The 21,281-nt window shown below is 33.0% G+C and overlaps 1 protein-coding gene across 2 annotated transcripts in view; it reads left to right on the forward strand.

Annotated features, from left to right (window-relative positions):
* Positions 1–760: 760 nt before the first annotated feature.
* Positions 761–21,281, forward strand: part of LOC140438367 (uncharacterized) — a 39,494-nt gene continuing 18,973 nt past the window's right edge. Inside the window, exons 1-2 of one of the 2 annotated variants that reach the window (XM_072528045.1) lie at positions 761–1,061; positions 4,201–4,329. The gene's annotated coding sequence lies outside the window, so the exon portion shown is untranslated. Of the gene's footprint in view, positions 1,062–4,200; positions 4,330–12,015; positions 12,140–21,281 lie in introns of those variants that run through there. The other variant, XM_072528044.1, reaches the window with a different exon arrangement.

Genomic DNA, 21,281 nt, shown 5'->3' on the forward strand with positions numbered 1-21,281 from the left:
GTTACATTAAAGTAAGTATAAAATTATAATTTATCCTACCAAAAGCATCCAACTGTAAATTTTTGTCTAAAAATATTTACAAACGTAAAAGTTATAGCGAAAAATAAAATTTTAAATTTCCACTTTAACACTCTGTATCTTTCTTAATATCAACATTTTATTAAAGCATGTTGGCTTAAATCGTAATATTTTAAAGTGCAGAATCTATGGTTTCTTTTTTTACAATTACTTAAGGACCACCCTGTATACCCACATTGTGTGTTTTCAAATAAATGCAATAATTCCCGTTTGATATTGATAAAAATCTAAAGACGTCCTCTTCGGCGAATGAAATAGATATGGATGTGATTAGTGAGAATAGTGCATTGGAAATTGATGATGAAAGGAAAAAGATGGTTTGCAGTCCACGAAAATGGAGATAAAGCATTTTAATTTGCTGTCAGATAAGTACAATTTGAATAATATTTGGGTAGGTATATCTTGAAAAACCCGGTGAAGAAAACTTGGGTAGGCTGCATCCCATGACTGTAGAACATATCGCACATCCCGAACAAAAGTGTCATAACTCAATGACTAATTTTTTCAAACCGCACTTATTTACGGAAATATGATACATGATATCAAATCTACTAACCAACAAAACCGTAGCAAAATTACTTTAAAAATTACCTCACAGATGGCGCTAGAAGCTATTTTGCTCGGAAGATGTTTCAGGAAATTTCCGTTAAAAACAGTATTAATTCGTGATGCGTAGGTGAAATACTACTCGTTCCGAGCGAAAGCATATTATTTCCGATTAACGTTCAGTAATCGTTGAGTAAATTCTAGCAAAAGTGCAGTATTTCGTGATACTCATATTTTGCATGGACGATTATGATATTCATTGATCTATTTTCCCGACAAAAGTGAATCATCTGGAGTTTATCGCAATTATGTGTTGTTTAATAGTGGTATGGTTCCGGTCAATAAAGTAATAAATTTATAATAAACAAGTAAATTTTTAAGTTAAACTTATTCCATCAAATGAGTAATAATTTGATTTGCTACAGTTTTTACCGAAGGTAAGTACTACTTAGTTACATTTGATACTAACTAGAGGGCTTAGAATAAAAGGAGTGCAAGTGCAATTTGTGTATGTACTAAGTTAAGTGCAGATGTGGAGAGCTAGGTAACAGTTTATTTGACATCAGTATAAAAGAATGAAATGTCTTTGGATCAAATGGAATGTTTATCAAAAAATATTCAAACTAAAGGTGCCAGTCAGACTAAAGAATCTTATTCTGATATTTCTGAAGATGATGACGATAGTGTGAAAGACCTAAATTACGATAATAATTCTAAGTTTATCGTCTTCGTCATCTAATACGTCTTCGTCTTCTAGTACGTTCTCGTCTTGTAGTACGCCCTCGTCCTCACATATTCCGCCTTCAACTGGTTTATCTGTGAATGAACAGAATTCTTCTTAAGTAACGACAAATGAAAATAATGAAAACACAGCAGACCAGGCACAGAAAAAGCTTACAAGAAAAAGAGTTCGGAATGAACATAATTGGCTAAGAAATAAAACGAAACATTTTAGAAACGCTGGACAGGAGTATTGTTCTCTTAGCAAAAAAAACAGTACCAAAGAAATGTATCAAGGACACTTGTGGCGAAAAATGCACTTTTAAGTGTAGAACAAAAAGTACAGAAGATGAATGTTTGTCTTGTAATATTTAATGAATTTTATAGTTTGTCGGATTTTAATAGAAAACGTGAATTTATTGAAAGGCGTAGTGAATTAATTAACCAAAATACAGATATGTCAGAGAAAAAAACCGAAATTTCAATTTAGCACTTTATTTTACAGTTAACCAGAAAAAATAGAGAGTGCAAAAAAATTTTTAAAGCCACTCTAGATATTAACGATCGAACTATTCAGAGCGTACGAGGTAAGCTAACACCTAACGGAACTATTCTCGATGATGGCCGTGGAAAACATCACAACCACAAAAAAGTGGATGAAGAGATAAAAGAATGTACTATTTAAATGGGAATAAGCCACAATTAAAGGTTAAAGTACGTTATTGACGTTTCAATTTCCACTTTGGAAGTCGTTCTTAAAATACAAACATTAGCGAATTGTATTTTGAGAACGATTTCCGAAGTGGAAATTCAAACTTTAATAAACGTACTTTACCCTTTAATTGCAGCTTATTCCCATTTAAATAGTAATTACTTTAACATGTCAGATGAAAATAGCTTCAGAACAATATTGAGATAAAAGAAAGTGTTAGAAATCATATTATGTCAATACCACGTATAGAAAACCACTATCTAAGAGCTCAAACAAGTTATTAGTTCATAGATGGTGGTAAGTTAATAGCAGACCTACACAAAGATTATACTATTTTACGCAAAAATTAAGAAAAACCATGTGCAAATTATCACATGTATTCTGACATATTTAACAAAGAATTCAATATTTCATTTTTCGTTCCGAAGAAGGACCAATGTATTCTGTGTTATATCTACAATAATGCTGGAAACGAACAAAAAGGAAATTTAGAAAGTGAGTTTCAAAACTATTATAATGAAAAGATGTCATCCAGAAATGAAATGGCTATGATAAAGAAAAAGTAAATAACAATTTCGTGGTAGTCTGTTTTAACATGCAAGCGGTATTTCAAATCCCATAGGGTGATATTTCTCTATTTTATTACAAGTTAAAATTAAATACGATGAACTTGACAGTTATCGAAACTGGAAAGGACAAAACGTACTGTTATGTTTGGCATAATTGCGAGGGTGTCAAAGGTTCTGCAGAAGTTTGTCCCTGTCTCTTATCATACCTAAAAATGAAGTCTAAAGATTTAGACTCAGATAATATCGAGATAGTCTTAAACAGTGATAACTTTGGTGCTCAGCAAAAGAATAGGTAATCATGTTTACCTGTATTTTTGTATAATAATGATTTATTATTAGCGGCGGCTCGTGGCCTAAAAAAGTAGTGAAGATGAGGAAAGCTTGCCGGAGCCAAAAGGAGGTTTAGTACCTACTTCGCGCCCAAATCTCATAAAAAATTCGTTAAAAAAAATGTATAGAGTTTATGGCCCTAATAACTTGAAAACAGTTTTTCTTGTTCAGTTCTGCTTGCCTGGGGTATTTTAGTTCTGAAATTCGACATTTCATTGAGGGTTATTTGGCGATTAAAACACCACGCCTGGGGTTGGTGAGTTTCGATTCAGCCGCCCACTCTAAGTCAGATGCTGATTGCAGCCGACCACCCTGGATCAGACGCAGATGTTTAAAATACTGGTTGGTCGACAATGTAAAAGAACATCCCTTTTATCTGCATTTTTCCAATGCCTAAATGGAGTCTTAATATATTACACACCAACTCATTAATTTAGCCACCATTTAATATAGTCTTCTGCAGGTAATCATGCAGGGTAGAGTCGATTAATAAAAGGAAATAGGTAGAAAGAGGAAATCATGGCTGCGAAATATTTGAGACTGGACAAACATGACTGTAGACGATTTATTCCACGTTGCAAAAGACAGAGAAATTTTTAGAAATGTGGTCGCCAATCTCCGTTAATGGAGACGGCATAGGAAGAAGAAGAAGAAGTCTAAAAATATTTTTGTCCAAACGAAATCCACGAAAACACTTTATATCCGAAATCCGAAACAAACCACAGAGAAATGTATTAATAAAGTGCACTAAACAAATAAAATTAATATATAGAGAAATTTCCAAAAAATAGGAATACCAAATACACATCCAACAGTGGGTGAAGACGAATAATATATTTTTAAGCGGAACTGCACGTACCAGTTTTCTCAGCTATCACTAAGGATAGGCTGACGTCACGTTGCCATGGCAACCGTGAACGCTGATGCAGATGGATTTTGCATTTCAAAAATTATATTCACCTCTTCCTGAATCCTATTATACACGGCTAGTGACACAGGTCAGGACTTGGCCGTCAAGTACGTACCGCTAATAAAGCTAGTTGTCTTTTTTAATTTTTTTTAGATTAATTAAAAGAGAATAAATAATTGATTTCAGAATTTAGATATAATAATATTGTTTTCATTTTTTATTTATTTGTCTCAATTTAATTATATTTTTTTGGTGAACCTCACCTTCACCTACTTCACCTGGCTGGCCGCCGCTGTTTATTATATGTTTTCTAATTCTGAGAATTATTGTTTTAGGTTTCTGGTTGCTGTTTTTAATGTACGCTGTTGGCAAGTTTAAAATTAAATGTATTACCCACAAATACTTAGTGGTTGGTCATACACAGAATCAAAAGTGATTCTACTCATTCCACAATTGAGAAGCAGGTATAGTTAGTTATTTGTTTATTTGCATACGTATTGTAGAACATTGAATCATTTTATTGTTTTAGGTTACTCGCTCCTTAAAGTCTGGTCTCATCTTTGTTCCAGACCAATTTATTACTTTAATACGATTAGCCAAAAAGAAAGAAACCCGTTAAGAGTAAAAGAGCTTACTCATGAAAATTTTATTAACGTAAAACAACTAGCAGCAGACTTTGGTAACAACTTTACCAAAAGTCACAGCCATTGAAATTTTTTTACAACACATCTTTTTCTGACTTTAATGTTCAGCAAGTCGACGTACAGGAGTTTAAACGCAGAAAAGCAGACCTACAAAGGCGTCATAATTAAAAATTTTCCGAGCAAAAACGTATCATCTCAAAAAAAAAAATTAATAATTTAATTAAATTTTGCACAAAATTCATGACTTTCACCATTGACGTCAATAGGGCTTATATATAATTAATATTGACTTCAATTTGCAACGAAATAAATTTAAATTTTCGATTAGGTGTTAACTTAAAATAAAGTACTTTAAAATTTTCTTTTGCCGCTCCTGTAAAATTAAGTATTTTTGATTTACAACAGTTTTGTTCGGGTTGTGCGATATACTGTTTAACCCTTTGAGACCTGACTTTTTTATTTAAAAAAAAAAAATCTTATGTGTTTTTATATTTCAAAAGTCTTCAATTAGTACGATAAAATGAAAAAAAACTTGTGTACGCTTTTTAAAAAAAAATTTTTTTATTGTACATATGTATGTACATATGGTCTTAAATATAAACTCAACACTATAAATATATTTACTACAAAGTAATTATTATTACATATTTATTGTTCATGAAAAGCTGCAAAACAGTTTCTAGCCTTAATTAAACACGGATGTATTTTACATTTTGTACAGAACACATGACTACGTCCATTACAATCTGTGTTTTTACACCTAGTAGCCTCTTTCTTAGAATCAATCTCCGGTATGTGACCAAAATTGTCCGTTTCTTTTTCCAAAAATGGTCTCGTCTCTCGAAGAAGATGCTGGTCTTCCTCGTTTGCTACTTACTGAATTGCCCATATTTATTAGGCTTTCGGCAACTCTGACTCTGAAGTCTAGAAATTTCATTCTATCCTTATTGGTTGTATTACATTTGTCGCAGTCCTTCCTGTATTCCAGCCAGCTGTTGGTGAGAGCGAAGTCTATCATGTGCATAATAACACGCAATGTCCACTTTCGCGATCTAATAAATATTCGATAATAATTAATCATCTGGTCCATTAGATCAACTCCGCCTATTCCATAATTATAATCTTTGACAATTTCAGGTCGGTTAACATCTACGTAACAAGAGCCTTTTTTGTCCTATCTTCTAACTATGTCTAAATTACCTGCACCAACATAATTGGAGGCTAATTTCACAGTCTTTATATATAACCATTTGACTAGCACATTTGACTAGTTTCAGCATTTCATTGTCTGGTAACACAGGAGGTTTGTAAAATCTATCTATTCGAATAGTCCCTCCAGCATATATTTTTTTAGCCAATAATATTTCAAGTAGTTCATAGGATGAGAAATAATTGTCATAATAGAATTTGTGGCCTTCACTGGTGGAAATTCTTTCGGCTAGTTGAAGAACGATAGATGCCCCTAACCCATGTTTTGTTTTATTATCTGCATTCAGTTCTGTAGATTTACCCTGATAAAAAACAAAATCAAAAGCTTGACCACTTTTTCCGCACAAGACGAATAATTTTATTCCCCAAGGACAGGGCTTCCCCTTCACATATTGTTTTACGGAAAGATTTCCTGTGTAAGGAATCATTTGCTCGTCAACACTAAGTACTTCCTCAAGTTCAAGCTGTAAACATCTCTTTCTGACAGCGTCGATGATAGGACGAATCTTATAAAATTTATCTGTATCACCTGCTGGTCTTTCCAAATTGTTCACTAGATGTAAACATGTTCTAAGCTGGAAAAATCTGTCCCTAGACATGTTATCTAGGAACATTCTAATACCAAGGCTTCTTTCCCAGTACATCCCAATTTTGGGAAATTTGTTTAAATTTCCAATCATTATATGAAGTGCAAATAAAATTTTAATTTCTCTCTCATTAGTTGGTCTAAAATTTTTTCCGTTCTGTAAGGCATATACATTTGTAAATGTTGCTATATTTTCAAACAAATCATTTGAAATATACTTCGAAAAATACTGAATTGGGTACAGTGGCTCTGTAAGACTTGTATTTGGGAAGTAGGATGCCATGTAAATGTAGGAGTCTCTATCGATGCCTTAGTCCACTCTACGGTTCTCTTTTTTGTTTTAATTTCTCTTTGTTTTGGTTTTTTAGAACAATCCTTTTCTGAGAAACATACTTTAATTCCTAATTTTTTTGTACCCGAGTAACCTGCAACTTCATCTGGTATATATTCGTCGTCTGAATCATAAGTTCTCCCTAACTCCTCATTATCATCTTCTTCCAGTGTCTCAGTGTCACGTCTGGTCAAAGCATCAACCCCTGGTCTTATAACAGATTTATTCTCACAGTTATCCAGAATTCCATTCTCCTCGTCAGAACTCTCTCCTCCGGGAACTTCCAAATTGTCTATTTCTGATACGTTACCGTCCTCTATGAGGTCAATTAACTCTTGGAGATGTTTTGGGTTGTCGAAATCACATTTTTTTTCTTTTGTAATCCATGTTATCTGCAATCAACAATACTAAGTTAAAACCCAAGTTTAGACCATATGTACATACATATGTACAATCAGAAATATGCTTTCAGACCACTTGTACATGCTCATGTGCATTTAAAAAATGTTTGTTTATTTCAAAACTATCGTTTTTATGGCAATGTTTTGTACTTTATAAAAAACTACTTACCTTATAAATCACACTTAAAAAGTTGGATCGATTTCGTTTCACAAAAGATAACAGTTTCTCGTAAAATAAAACTAGCAGTATCGGTTACCAACTAAACAGCTGACACTTTACAACAAAATCGCTGACAACTTTACCTGTTGACCACTAGATGGAAGCAGAAGTTAAAAATGTGGATCGTAAATGTATATTTGAGTGACTGAATGCTATTTCGGTATAGATAAGCGAGTAGTTGGTATTTAACAAAACAATAAAAGCTATGTACATACACATGTACACAGGGTCTCAAAGGGTTAAGATATTAAAACCTAGTAATATACAAGAAATTAAGAGTATTGGTCGGAATCGAATAAAGATTTTAGTAAATTATACCAAATCACTTATTGGAAGTGAAAGGGTTGGTTAGGGACTTAGTCTGTACCATATTAATTATTTAATGGAGAATGTTTAATGTTCGTCTATAGTTTTAAGTATATTAAGTAAGCAATTATCGTAATAATATTATCGTTAAGCAATTTGTTGGTAGAGTTGTACAATTTTACAGGAGACTGACATTTGGACATATTGTTAAACAGTGCAAACGTACACACGATTCCTGTATATAATGTGGTGAAATTAAAAATGTAGATCATAAATATGAGAAAACCAAGTTTTGCATATACTATAAAAATAGTGATCATTTAAAAACATCTAAAAACTGCCCTTTTTATAAAAAGCAGAAGAAAATTTAGACCATTATGCTAGACCAACAAACTACCTTTTTAGAAGCAAAATTATACTGTCAAAATTCATTCTCCGGCCAAATTGGTCACAATCCTTTTTCTGTTCTTACAAATTATGATAACGAATTTCCCACACTCCCTGTAAATAATAAAAATATTTCTATAAATCGACCCAATATGACTATGAGACAAACTTAAATTTCAACACACCGTCAAAGTAATTTTGAAAGCAGAAATCTTCCTACTGGAAAGAAAAGGAAAGCCAACTTCCCTCCTATTCACAGCAATCAATTTTTCTCTTCAGATTTGGACCCTCACAACCCTTACCTCCTAACCCATATAAACCGAACTATGGAAAAACTAATAACAAAAATGAATTAGCTAAATGTGTGTTTACTTTCATAATCAAGCTTTTCAATAACATTCGTACATTGGAAGACATTAAAACAATAGACGATAAAACAATAATTTCAGGATTTCAGACTGGTAAAATAATCTGGTCCGTCTATCCAGACACTTTAGGCTCAAACCATTTTATCAACAACATGCAAATATATTGCAAGAATAAAATTAAAAAGATTAATCCTGCAAGCAAGTGGAACATAAAAAAGGCCAATTGGTATTTATATGCATCTTCTGTTGAACAATTTTTTGATAAGCAGTACCAAATGGAAAATATATCAGAAAATACAGTTTCTTAATAGATGGGATCAACCCGGCAGCAGAAATTTTAATTCGACAGTATAAACCTTTTAAAAACAAAATTCATAACCCCCCTCTTGGTGGAATAGAGACTGCAATAGAGTCATCAGTAAGAGACAAGAATCCCTTTCGATATATAAACATAATTCGAATTTTGAAAATTATTTGAAGAGATTATAGCAAACGACAAGAAAAAACTAAAAGCAATAGCCAAACAAAGTTGGAAACATTTTGTCTCCGCCCTAAATAAAAATACTCCATCATCTCATTTATGGAATCAAGCCAAGAAAATAAATAGAAAACCAATATTGAACACAAAATGCTTTGACAGTACATTAGAGGGACAATACATTCTACAAATAACGAATAGGAATTTTTACTAGAACTATTTAATATTACTGAATTAGAGTATGTACTCAAAAACATAAATAATTCAAGTCCGGATTGGATAATATTAAATATCCTATGATTCAGTTTCATCCAAAAAGTGCTAAACTATTTTTATTGGATATATTCAATGACTTAACTATCAATAACTCAGTTATTCATGAATTTAAAGATGTAATTATTAGTCCTATTCTCAAACCAGGTAAAAATCCCAATTTATCTGAGTCATACAGACCCATTTCCCTGATGTCTTGTCTACTAAAAACATTAGAACGAATGATCAAGCATAGACTGGAATGGTGGTTAGATAAGAAGAAATTACTTCCAGACCTTCAATTTGGATACAAAAAAGGATGTGGTACTATAGATGCTCTTGCTATGTTAGTAACGAACATTCAGGATACATTTTCCAATAATACATACTTACCTACAATATTTAATGTAATAACGTTTGTCTTGACATTCTTATGGAAAAAATTATTAGAAATTTTCATATCCCAGCTGCATTAGTGAAAACTATTCTCAACTTTTACACTTGCAGAAAAATTTATTTGACATCAAATAACAATAAACTTATAGGTCCTCGATATAAGAACCTAGGACTTCCACAAGGGTCAGTTTTAAGCCCTTCATTATTTGATCTATATACATCTGATTTGCACAATATCTCCATAGTAAATAACAGTTTTAATATAATACAATATGCTGATGATTTTCTTATATATTCATCTTCCAAAACCTACAAATTTTGGGAAAAATGGACGACTTCTCCAATAGCTGGTTTAAAGAAAATGGGTTCGAAATAGCACCAAGTAAATCTAGGATCTGTATTTTCACGAGGCATAATCTCTCAAAAATAGACAAGTTAACAGTGAACAGTCAGGAATATAATTTCTCTTATTCAATTAAATACTTAGAGATGATTTTTGACCGTAAATTAACTTGGAAGTTACACTTTGACTTCATGTTAAATAGATGTAATAAGGGATTAAATTTCCTTAAAACAATTTCTAAAACTTGATGGGGAGCCGATGTAGAAACTGCGTTACTTTTTTATCGATAATACACGAAATCAATTATAGATTATGGATGTGTTTTATATGGTTCAGAAGCTAAGTATATCCTGGGGAATATAGACATGTTTCAAAATACAATATTGCGTATTTGTCTAGGTACTATGAAATCAACTCCAATCAATTCGATATATGTTGAAGCACTAGAATTTCCACTCAAATATAAAAGAGAATATCTTAGTCAGTAGTGATTAATATTCGGCATAGAAACCTCTCTATTTACTGCCGTATTAGCAAACTTAATAATGCCGATTTAACAAATAAAAATTCTCCTCCACTTTGTGACGCTTTTAGAAATCTCTCAAATTGCAATTACACCACTCATACACATATGATAATTCAAACTTTAAAGAATTTTATATTTTTTTTTGCAAACTATTACGGTAATTAAACCAAGGTACCATGTAAATACTGCAATCAGCTACAATATTTAAGGAATTCATTAGAAAACTGGCCAGCATCAACAGTTATTTATACAGACGCATCAAAGTCTTCTCTTGGCACTGGATGCGCTTTTTATATTCCTTCAAAAAGTATAGAAAACATGTTTACTCTAGATCATAATTTTTTAATTTTTACTGCTGAAGCTATAGCAATTTATAAAGCATTAAAGTATTTTAAGAATTCTAATGACAACTCCACAATTATTGCATCTGATTCTTTGTCTGTTCTTATAGCGATTAAGACTAAATCTTTTCCTAGCAAAATCACAAAAATTTACATTCTTCTAATCAAAAAAAAAAAAAAAATATTTTTGAATTACATCAGGAACAAGAAACAAAGAACAGTTAGATTTTTGTGGGTTAAAGATCACATAGGGCTTGAGCACAATGAATATGTAGATATATTAGCTAAGAAAGCCATTGATGCTGACTCGAAAACAGATTATAAGCTCTGCATACGAGATGTATTTGTAACAATCAAGAATATTCTAAACAATCAGTGGAAACAGGAATATTATGAATATAGTCAACACTCTAACTCACAATATGCACTCATACAACCCACAATCCCGAGTGAACTATGGTTTAGAAATCACTTCTGTTCCACGTAGATACATTACATCTATTATCAGATTTAAATTAGGATACGCATATTATCCGGCTCATCTGGGAAAACTTAAAATTGTAAATTCCAATTTATGTGAAGGTTGTCAAAAAGAAGCAGATTTAAACCACATTTTCTTTGAATGTACAAAATATATACAACAAACTGACGACTTAATAAAAAACTTAATAAAACATAAATTCCTTTCACCCTATAACATTTGTTACCTTTTGTCATTAAATAACAAAATTGTATATAAGTAACTACTTAACAGAATTTATTTCCAAAAGTAACCTTAATTTGTAAGCCCAGTTAAAATAGGAACCTTTGTTTTATCCCATTTGTTTTAAACCTACTATCCGTGACCAAGTCTAGTTTATGTTTTAATTTAATGTCTTGATGGGTCCCTAGACGAGAAGCGAGAAATCATGTTTGTTCCTATACTGATAACCAACTATGCATTGAGATAATTATTTTCTTTTCTTTCCTTTGGGAAGAAATTAAAAAAGTTGTGACTGGATGAATGGCAACTGCTTATGGCAAAAAAAAGAAAACAAATTCCTATTCAGAATTTTATCCCAATTTTGTAAACTGAGATCTTTTTTTAAATTATCATATTATTTTGATGATATTTTTTTTAATAAATTTTGTTCCTGTTTAAACTTACTTTTTCCAAATATATAATCAATAAAGCGACGGGAATCTCCTTGAATTCGAGTATCTTTATTTATTATAATATATACACAATTATGCTCACTTAGCATAAATAAATATTCAGAAGAGTCAGAAGACATATTTATTAACATTAATATTAATATTTACCAAAAGTACATGGTATTTACATGCAAAGCTTTTAGTTATTCAAATAACCATCCAAACCAACACAAAAGTCATTTTCATTAGTTGTTGGTGGTCTATAGACCATAGTTATTAGTGCGTTTTTATTATTTTGAAACTATACTTGTCTCTAATGCCTTACATAGAGAAATTGTTACAATTCTAACAGGTATATCTTAAACCATTTCTCAAATATCTGATGACACCTTCATTTTGATTTATGTCTCCTTTATAATATAGGATATTTTTATTTCTATTTTAAATAAAAATACATCAGGAATTATCCAGGTTTCAGTTAGACATATATTATCTTTGATTCTAAATTTAACTTCAACCGATCTAGATTTTTATTTTTGGATGCAAAATTGAAAATTTTTCACCATCTATACCTTTATAAAAATGCTCCGTCGACTGAATAAACGCTTGTATATTTAAAGGTTTATCAATAAACACAGGGATGTAGTCTATATCCTGCATATATGGATCCATCAAAAAGTTAGATTAATTTATTTATTGATATTACTTGAACCATCTCTGCTTGGACTCCTTATGGTTTTCCTGTTTTGATAGGAGTGTTGGTTATTTGGTTCGATTTTACTAAATTTCGTAGTTCAGACTGAATTGTTTGAGGTTTTTTGTCCATTTGGTTTAAACAGAAAGTTGCGCTGGACCACTACTGCTATGTTGAATCGATTCGCTTGTTTACTCTAGTAGTTCACTTCTTGTGTGGACAGTGTTTAATTCATTTCAATTCAAATATCATCTCGTAACATATTTTCATTAGAATAGATTGAGAGATTTGGAAATAACACACAGAATTCAACAAACTAGGAAACTCTTAGGGAGCTTATTTATTCTGGCTTATTAAGGCTGCGAAGACTGCGGCTGCGTTGGGAAGAGTGATGCCCAACATTGGGGGACATAAATAAGAAAGGAGGAGGGTCTTACACGGTATTGTACAGTCGATCGTCCTCTACGCAGCACCAGTCTGGAGCGGGGCGGTAGAGATAAGGGCCTATAGGAGTCTCATGACACGAGTGGACAAAACAAGTCTGTTGCGAGTGGTACGCACCTGCAGAACTGTGTCTGCGGCAGCCTTGTGGACCATCACTAAATGTGTTCCGTTGCATGTTTTGGCGGTGGAAAGAAAAAAGGTCTATGAGAGAAGATGCCCCAACTTTACTATGGCCGAAAGAAGAGAGGAAAGGGAAAGGTCAATTGAAAGATGGCAAGAAGAATGGAACAACACGGAGAATGTGACACAGCAGACGAAAATGCTGATCCCGAACATAACAGATTAGGTGGACTGTGGCCACAGGCGACTGGATTATTTCCTGATGTAGGTGCTCACAGGACACGGGTGTTTTGGGGCCTACCTCTCTAGATTTAGAAAGGCTGGCACATATGAATGCCTATACTATACACTCGGACACATACGATGTTAGAAGTGACACATACGATGCTGAAAGTTAAAGCTAGAAAAGTGCGTCAGACTGTATGAGTTAAACTGCGTCACTCAGACTGTGGGGGAGGAGGAAATACCCGTCTGAGAGTGATGCCGTACTAGGAGCGATGAGGGTCTTCTACGCTCTACCTGGAACGAGACAGGGAGTCTCCTTGTTAATGAATGGAGTGTAGATGTGGATGAATGGAGAATGAATGAATGAAGGTAGTGCTTTGGAAGTGATGCCGGTCTTACAGCGGCCATTCCGCTTCCAGATCGCTGGATGACAGAGGAGGGTCTGGTAAGCAGGTAGGCATTGGGAATTATTGCGAATCCTGCACCAAGGTCAGACAGGCGGCGTCCTGGACTAAGATGTCTTTTAAAGATTCCAGACACCCGCTCTATGAAGACGAAAAAAAAAAGTTTAACTTGACCACTACCAAACTTTCTAGGCCTAGAAATAGCTACCGTAGTATTCAACATTATAACGTTTTCATTTTTATAGTTATAACTGCTCTAAATTTTTACCTCAACTATATCATGATATTTCTATGCCATCCGGTAAACTGTTTATATTTCGTCGAATTACGTCGTAGGTTAAAGCTTTCGAATAATTTATGTCTTCTATATTAGTCTACTTGAAAATTATGTATTATTTTTGCCGTAAAATAAGTTTTGTATGATATATACATACGACTCACTGTTCGTCTCGGATTCCCTAACAAAATGTTTACCCCAGTCTTCTGTCCACTCTTTTATTGGTCTGTCTTTTCTGTTTTTCCTATAGGTTTAGGTTCCTACACTCTTTTTAGTTGCATGTTACTGCCCGTTCGTGTTATATGACCAAACCTTGCTAATTTTTTCTCCTTTCTTGTGTCAAGTAACGGTTTAGTTTTAGGTCTGCTTCATATTTCTTCATTCTGTGAGTTTGTTGTCTCTATCGTTCTTCTGAGGTATTTCATATCTGTTGTTTGTATCATACTCTAGTGTCTTTTGTATAAAATCATGTTTTGCTAGTTGGCCCATATATTGTTTCATATACTGTCATCTGCGTTTTTCTTAATATTTTTTGATGTTGAGGAATCTTTTATGTAATGCTTACAATAGTCTTTCTTTATTCTTGATTCTGTTATTGTAATAGTTTCTCCGTTATTTATTACGTTATCAGGTATTCGTATATGTTTATTTGCTTAATTTTTTGTTGATCTATCAGCACATCAAGTAGGTCTTCCATGCCTTCTTTCCTTATTATTTTCATTGTCTATCTTATCTGTATTTACACTTAGGTTTTATTTTTTGCATTTGTATTATACACATATCTCTTCATTTATCATTTGCATTCTATTCCATCCTATACACTATTTTTAAAGGTTTTTTTACATGCTTTTACTTTCTTATCTTTTACATTTATAAAAAGTACTGGGCTTAAACTACCTCCTTGTCTAACTAATCGAGTTGTTTCAAAAGGTTGCAATGCATGCTTTGTGTTCTTATTATATTTATTGTTTTCATATATACATACTTTTAGTTGCTTCTATCTTCTATCTATCTCTCTATTCCTCTATCTATCTATTTTTTCTTTCATATTAGATTAAGGATATATAATATCCTTTTAATTACTTTTTCTCCTATATATTTCAACACTTTTGGACTAACTTCATCTTTCTCAAAATATTTCCTAGTCTGTATCTTTCCTATTGCGTCCTCTAGTTCTCCTTCCTGTATAGTTTCTGTTTCTTTAGTGTTTTTCTCTAATCGCCAATTACGTTGTTTTCGTTTCCTTGGCTTTTCCTTGCTATCCTTTTAATAGTTGTTCGAAACGTTCTCTATATCTTTCCATTATATCCTTGTCATCGGTTAATATTGTTTTGTTTTTGGTCATTATTATATTGGGGAAATCTGCAATAAAGACTCTAATGAGTATCAATTGTTTCGCCGAACGTTTTCGCCAAAGAGAATTAATTTGGCTTCTTCAGGGCTGAAAGAGAAGAAATTATAATTAGCTACCATATATCATCTATTTAAAAAACATTGGAGATCTTACCGTAACTTAGAATTGTAGAGTTAGGATGTTAAAAAAACAACTTAGCTAGTAAGAACATATTGGTTTTTTATTACTATGTGAAAAAAGTTATCGTTGGAAATGTATGGTAGCTATAAACTTGAAACGTAAAGGTGTACCCAAGGCTGACCGAAAAAACTAATGCAACTACATTTAAAAGAAAATAATTAATTAATTCCACTTAAGATATCAGGAGGGAACCCAGTCTCGGATACTCCTATCAACAAATATTTTTCATTGCCATACTTCAGTGATATCACTCCGGGGTTAACAAGTATTCTGAAAAGTGATGAAAATAGCTTTGGTAATAATAATATCAATATTAAACTTAATGTGGCTTGTAGATCAGCCCTAACAATCAATAATCTTTATTCTAAGATCAAAGATAAGACTCCTATAGATATGCTTAGTAACATTGTTTACAACATTCCATGCCTCTTTTGCAACAATTCCTACATCGGCCAAACTTCTCAATTATTGAAATCACGTATCACACTACACAAAAGTGATTCTCGACTTCATCCTAACCGTTCTGTATTAGCCAAACATGTCCATTCCACTGGTCATCTCATGGACTATACTAAAACTACAATTCTCCACCATGAAAACAATAAATCTAAAAGAGAGTTCATTGAAATGTAATATATTTTCCTTAACGATTTCTCCATCAATGTTAAGAGTGACATGAAGAATCTAAGCGATATATACTACTTTTTACTATTTAACTTATCTGCAAAGATTAAATTTCTTTTGTATATATATATATATATATATATATATATATATATATATATATATATATATATATATATATATATATATATATAAAGGGGGTTCAGGTTAATTGGGTATCAGCTGATTAAAAGCCAAGTGTACTCTGTTCAACAGAGTACACTTGGCTTTCAATCAGCTGTATTCTCAATTAACCTCAACCCCCTCTTCATCTACCAGATCAGCTGTTATTTTAGAGGATTATAGATATACAGTGGTACCTCGAGTGTAATTGGTTCCGTAATCTTGCTCGTATGTCAAAGCAATTTTCCCCATCGAAATAAACTGAAATGTCATTAATCCGTTCCAGTCACCAAAAAAACATGTTAGTTGTTTTTGTTAAGTGTTTTTAAATAATAAAAATGTATTTAAAAGAAGAAACATTTATTTATAGGTAACAAAAAATACATACATATTCTGTAAAAACATAAGAAAAAGTGAAGTGCTTAAGGAAGCGCTTAATTTCATCAGTGGTCTTCGCTTTTTTCATCACCCTTTGCTCATTTTCATCTGCAGATTGTTTAAAAAAACTTTCCAAGGAGGTTTGTTTCTTCCTCCCTTTCCGAATATTGCGGAAATGTGTTAGGCAAGTTTCGTTGAACAACACCCATGCACGACCAGTTGTAACTTTTTCGGGTGATTTTTATCCACGAACTCTACAACTTTCTCTCACATTCCCAGGATCTCCTATATACCTCTTGTAGAGACAACGTCTTCCAATTCTGGCTCCTCTTCCAAACTAATTTTTCATTGAACCACCGTATGCTGCTTGGAATGCAGTTCATCTAACTCCTCGGTTTTCAACTCCCGAGACTGTTCCTCGACAAGTTTGTTCATATCTCTTTCATCCACCTGCAGACTAATGGATTTTGCATGAGAAACAATCTCATCTAACACTGACACTTGAGGTTTCAGTCCTTCGCAGTCCCTTTCATCTACAGCTTAAACCACAGCTTTTCCTTATATCCAATTTTCGTTGTTTCTTCCCTTAGTTGATATACTCGTATTTTAATTATTTACTCGGTTTCTTATTCTTGTCATCTGTGCTTTTTATTTCTATGCCTATGCTGTTAAATGTAGTTTCCAGTATGTAGTCTTGACTGCCTATTTCATAGCTTCTTCTCACCCTTACGTCTCTTATCCTGCTCCTTTCTAATTTTTGCACCAGTGTATTGTCTATAATTAATTGTTTGTTTCTTGATTGTTGTTCCTTATTATAAGTTCTCTTGTGATCTTATGTACCTTGTGTAAGATCTTGTGTAAATGTGTATTTTTATTTCTATGCCTATGTTGTTAAATGTAGTTTCCAGTACGTAGTCTTGACTGCCTATTTCATAGCTTCTTCTCACCCTTACGTCTCTTATCCTGCTCCTTTCTAATTTTTGCACCAGAGTATTGTCTATAATTAATTGTTTGTTTCTTGATTGTTGTTCCTCATTATGAGTTCTCTTGTGATCTTATGTACCTTGTGTAAGATCTTGTGTAAATGTGTATTCGTGATCATCATGTTATTGTCTTAACATAATTCAAGTAAAGGTTTTCCATCGTTATTAATTTTATCCTATCCGTATATGACATCCGTATATATCCGTATAACGTCGTTCCATTTTACTACCTCTTTCATACTCTAGCATTGATATCCCATGGGGTATTTTTAGTCTTTTCGTTTTTTGTTGCAGCAGATCTATAGGGTATAATAAGATTTTTAATTGCTTCCTTTATTGAAATATATCCAATTTCTTACTTTATTGATGATATGATATATTTTTTACCATGCATGCTACCATAGCCTGAGCTGTTTTTTCTCTTTTACTCCACTATATATTAGTAAGTTTCCGTTTTCCAATATTGTGGTTCTTATTCCTTTTATTTGTCTCTTACCTTTCATTTTGCCATTTTTAAAATGGAATTCTCATTGTTTGTAATTATGTTGCCCTATAAACTAAGGCTTCTTTGAAAACAAATTCAAAGTAGATATTAAAAAGTAGAGGCAATAATACATCCTTGTCTCACTTCACGTCGCATTTCCAATGCTTCCGTCGTGTTGTGTCCAATTCGTATGTTAGCGCATTGATGCCAATACAAATTTTTGATAATACTGAGGTCTCGGTCATCAATTCTTACCTGTTGCAAGACACCTATAAATTTGTCGTGGTTTACTCGGTCAAAGGCCTTTTTGAAGTCGGTAAAAGATATATATACCGATTGTTCAATATCCCTACATTTTTAAACCATGACCTGTAAACTGAAGTTCTCTGGTTCCAAGGTTGTTTCTAAAACCAAATTGTGTTTCACTTAGGTGTACTTCTATTTTGTTTTAAATTCTCGAGTGCAGTATTTTGAGGAAAATTTTCAGTACTTGACTCATCAGACTGATAGTGCGATGATCGCTACACTGTTTGGCATTTATTTTTTTCTTCTAAAAGATATACGAGATAAGCTTTAATTTTTTTATCCTTATCTGCATAGCTGCACAGATTTATCCTTATCGTCGCTCAGATCAATGTCTGAAACTTCCTCTGATTCAGAAAAAGAATCTTCTAATAGTGGTGGTGCTTTTGGTCTCAGTTTTTTATTTTGGACTCCACTGGGCCCTGGTAGTTCATCTAGGGGAACTGGTGTTAGCGATGGTGTTTGATGTGTATCGAGCAGAGAAGACATATTATCTTGATATTGTTCAATTACTGATATAGATATTAATTATCCTTCACAAAAAACATCGGAATTAAAGAAAAAGATACCTGTGCCTAAAACGCATTTTTAATAAGTTCCGCAACGTCTGTTGTATTGATTTTCCCATATTTTTTTGTTTTATATACTTGTTACATTCTTGGTAGTAAGCTGTCTTGAATGGAGACAAAAACGTAATATCTACAGGTTGGCGACGGTGAGAGGTGTGCGGTGGCTTTGGAAGGAGATTTATTTCGGTGTTGCGACAAAAATTGTAGGAAGCCAGACTTAAATGCGTTGTGTGGTTATCCAGAACTAAAAGAACTAGATGGTCTTTAGAAGTATTAACATGCCACTGAAAATGTTTTAACCATTCCAAGAAAAGTTGTTCCGTTATCCCGTAACCCTGATTTGGAACAACTGTATATTGCTCCAATAGGACCGTTTTCATTTCATTTTCATCCGGTTTTTTCTATAAATAAACATAGGTGGAATATATTGACCTGAGGCACTGAAAGCGCATACTGACGTCGTGGTTTGTCCTCGTTCACCACTGGTAATTGCACCAACTTGGTTCTGGCCTTTGGCAGCAATAATTACAGGGAATATGAACATTACTGATACCCGTCTCATCAATATTAAAAATTTGATGACATTCACATTTGTAACGATCACATCGAGTTGCCAAGTTTTTGCAAAATATCTTTAGTTCTTTACTATTAAAAGCAGTAATTCTACTCAAACTTGTTGCTTCTGTTTTACGCAAAATGAGTTCTGGATGACGTGCATAAATGAATAAAACCAGGCTTTTCCACACATTTTCGTTGCCATTTTAAATGGATGTTTAATTTTGTTTTGCTCTGCATATTCAAAAACCATTTGACGTATGGTACGGTACGTAAGGCCAAAAAAACCCCTTCGATAATTCTGAAAAATTCTAGATAAAAATTCGAATTCCTCTTCCTTGGTAAAGACAGCTTTTCGTCCTAGTGTAATTCTTTTGGCCTCTCAACGACCTCTTAATCGGTCTTGCAATGTTCCATAAGGGATGTTGTATAACTTGGATGCTCCTATTATCGAAAAAGTATTTTGTCAGCTATATCGCCGAGGGCCCTTTCCATCGTCTCTTCGCCCCATGAGGACCGTGTTGTTTTTCTGTGATATGTTCGTGGCATCTGAAATAAATAACATCAACTGAGACCTATCACAATTAGGGTAAAATCGATCATGTTGGGGTAAAATCAACCACTATGGTCGATTTTATCCGCAAGTGTGCTCATTGTTTACATAAATTTTTTTTAGAAAACACTTAACCTGAAATTATATGATTTTGTGATATCTGTATTCCAGAAATATGTTTTCATGCATTGTGAATACTAAAATGCTGACTTCAGCTAATAAAGGATCCCTTACCTTAAAATACGATTGTAAAATCTTATAAAAATCTTCCACAAAACACAAATTTACCAGACATTAAGTGCCTATAGCGTATAAAAAACGACTAAGGGGCCAGTGCACCACCTGTTGTTTATGCGTTCAATATGTGCGCATTCGTTTTGCTCTGCGACTTCCATTAGATGAAATTTGAAAATGATCGATATTATTCTGCGGTCGATATTCCCCTACCTTCCCCTAAGAGGGCTTTCAGACGAGGATACTGTATGCGAGATACTGTATGCGAGATACAGAATTTGCGATGGCTGCTGTATCGGATTCACGGGCATGCTCGTCAGTATGAAAATAGTAGCAGTGCAGTGCGATTATATTTTTGGATTATGGATGTAGAAGAGTATGTTGTGCTGTGGTCCATATGAAATAAAAAGAAACTGAAAAGACGACGTAATTTGTGGGTTCATCCTATTGTAGAATTAAGAGAAATCAAGGGAACGTATAATTTGCTGTATCAAAATTTATTGCAAGATCCATCGAAGTTTTTCAATTATTTTCGAAAGACTGTGAAGTCGTTTGAAGAACTTCATAAAATTTTGGAAATTCAATTGAGTAAAAAAGACACAACTATGCGTAAAAGTATATCATCAAAACAACGGCTTTCTATGACTTTAAGTTAAAGTTAAAGTTTACGACTTAAATTTAAAATAAATCTGTGTACTTATCTCCAATTTGTAAATTGTTTACCTCGCCCTAAATAAAAAATGACCGTATTCCTTTCACAATAATGTAGATTTATATTCGTTAAATAATCAAAATTACAATTAGCAAACTTTTAAAACTAAACTGTATACGTATGAAACAAAATACCTATGTATTTATAATAAAAACATATTTATTTTTTACCATATTCATTTTGCTGTACTGCAGTCATGGTCTCAAAATTGTTGCACATTTGCTTAGAAATTTCGACCC

The sequence above is a fragment of the Diabrotica undecimpunctata genome, chromosome 4 (assembly GCF_040954645.1).
Source record: "Diabrotica undecimpunctata isolate CICGRU chromosome 4, icDiaUnde3, whole genome shotgun sequence".
NCBI classification, from domain to species: Eukaryota; Metazoa; Arthropoda; class Insecta; order Coleoptera; family Chrysomelidae; genus Diabrotica; species Diabrotica undecimpunctata.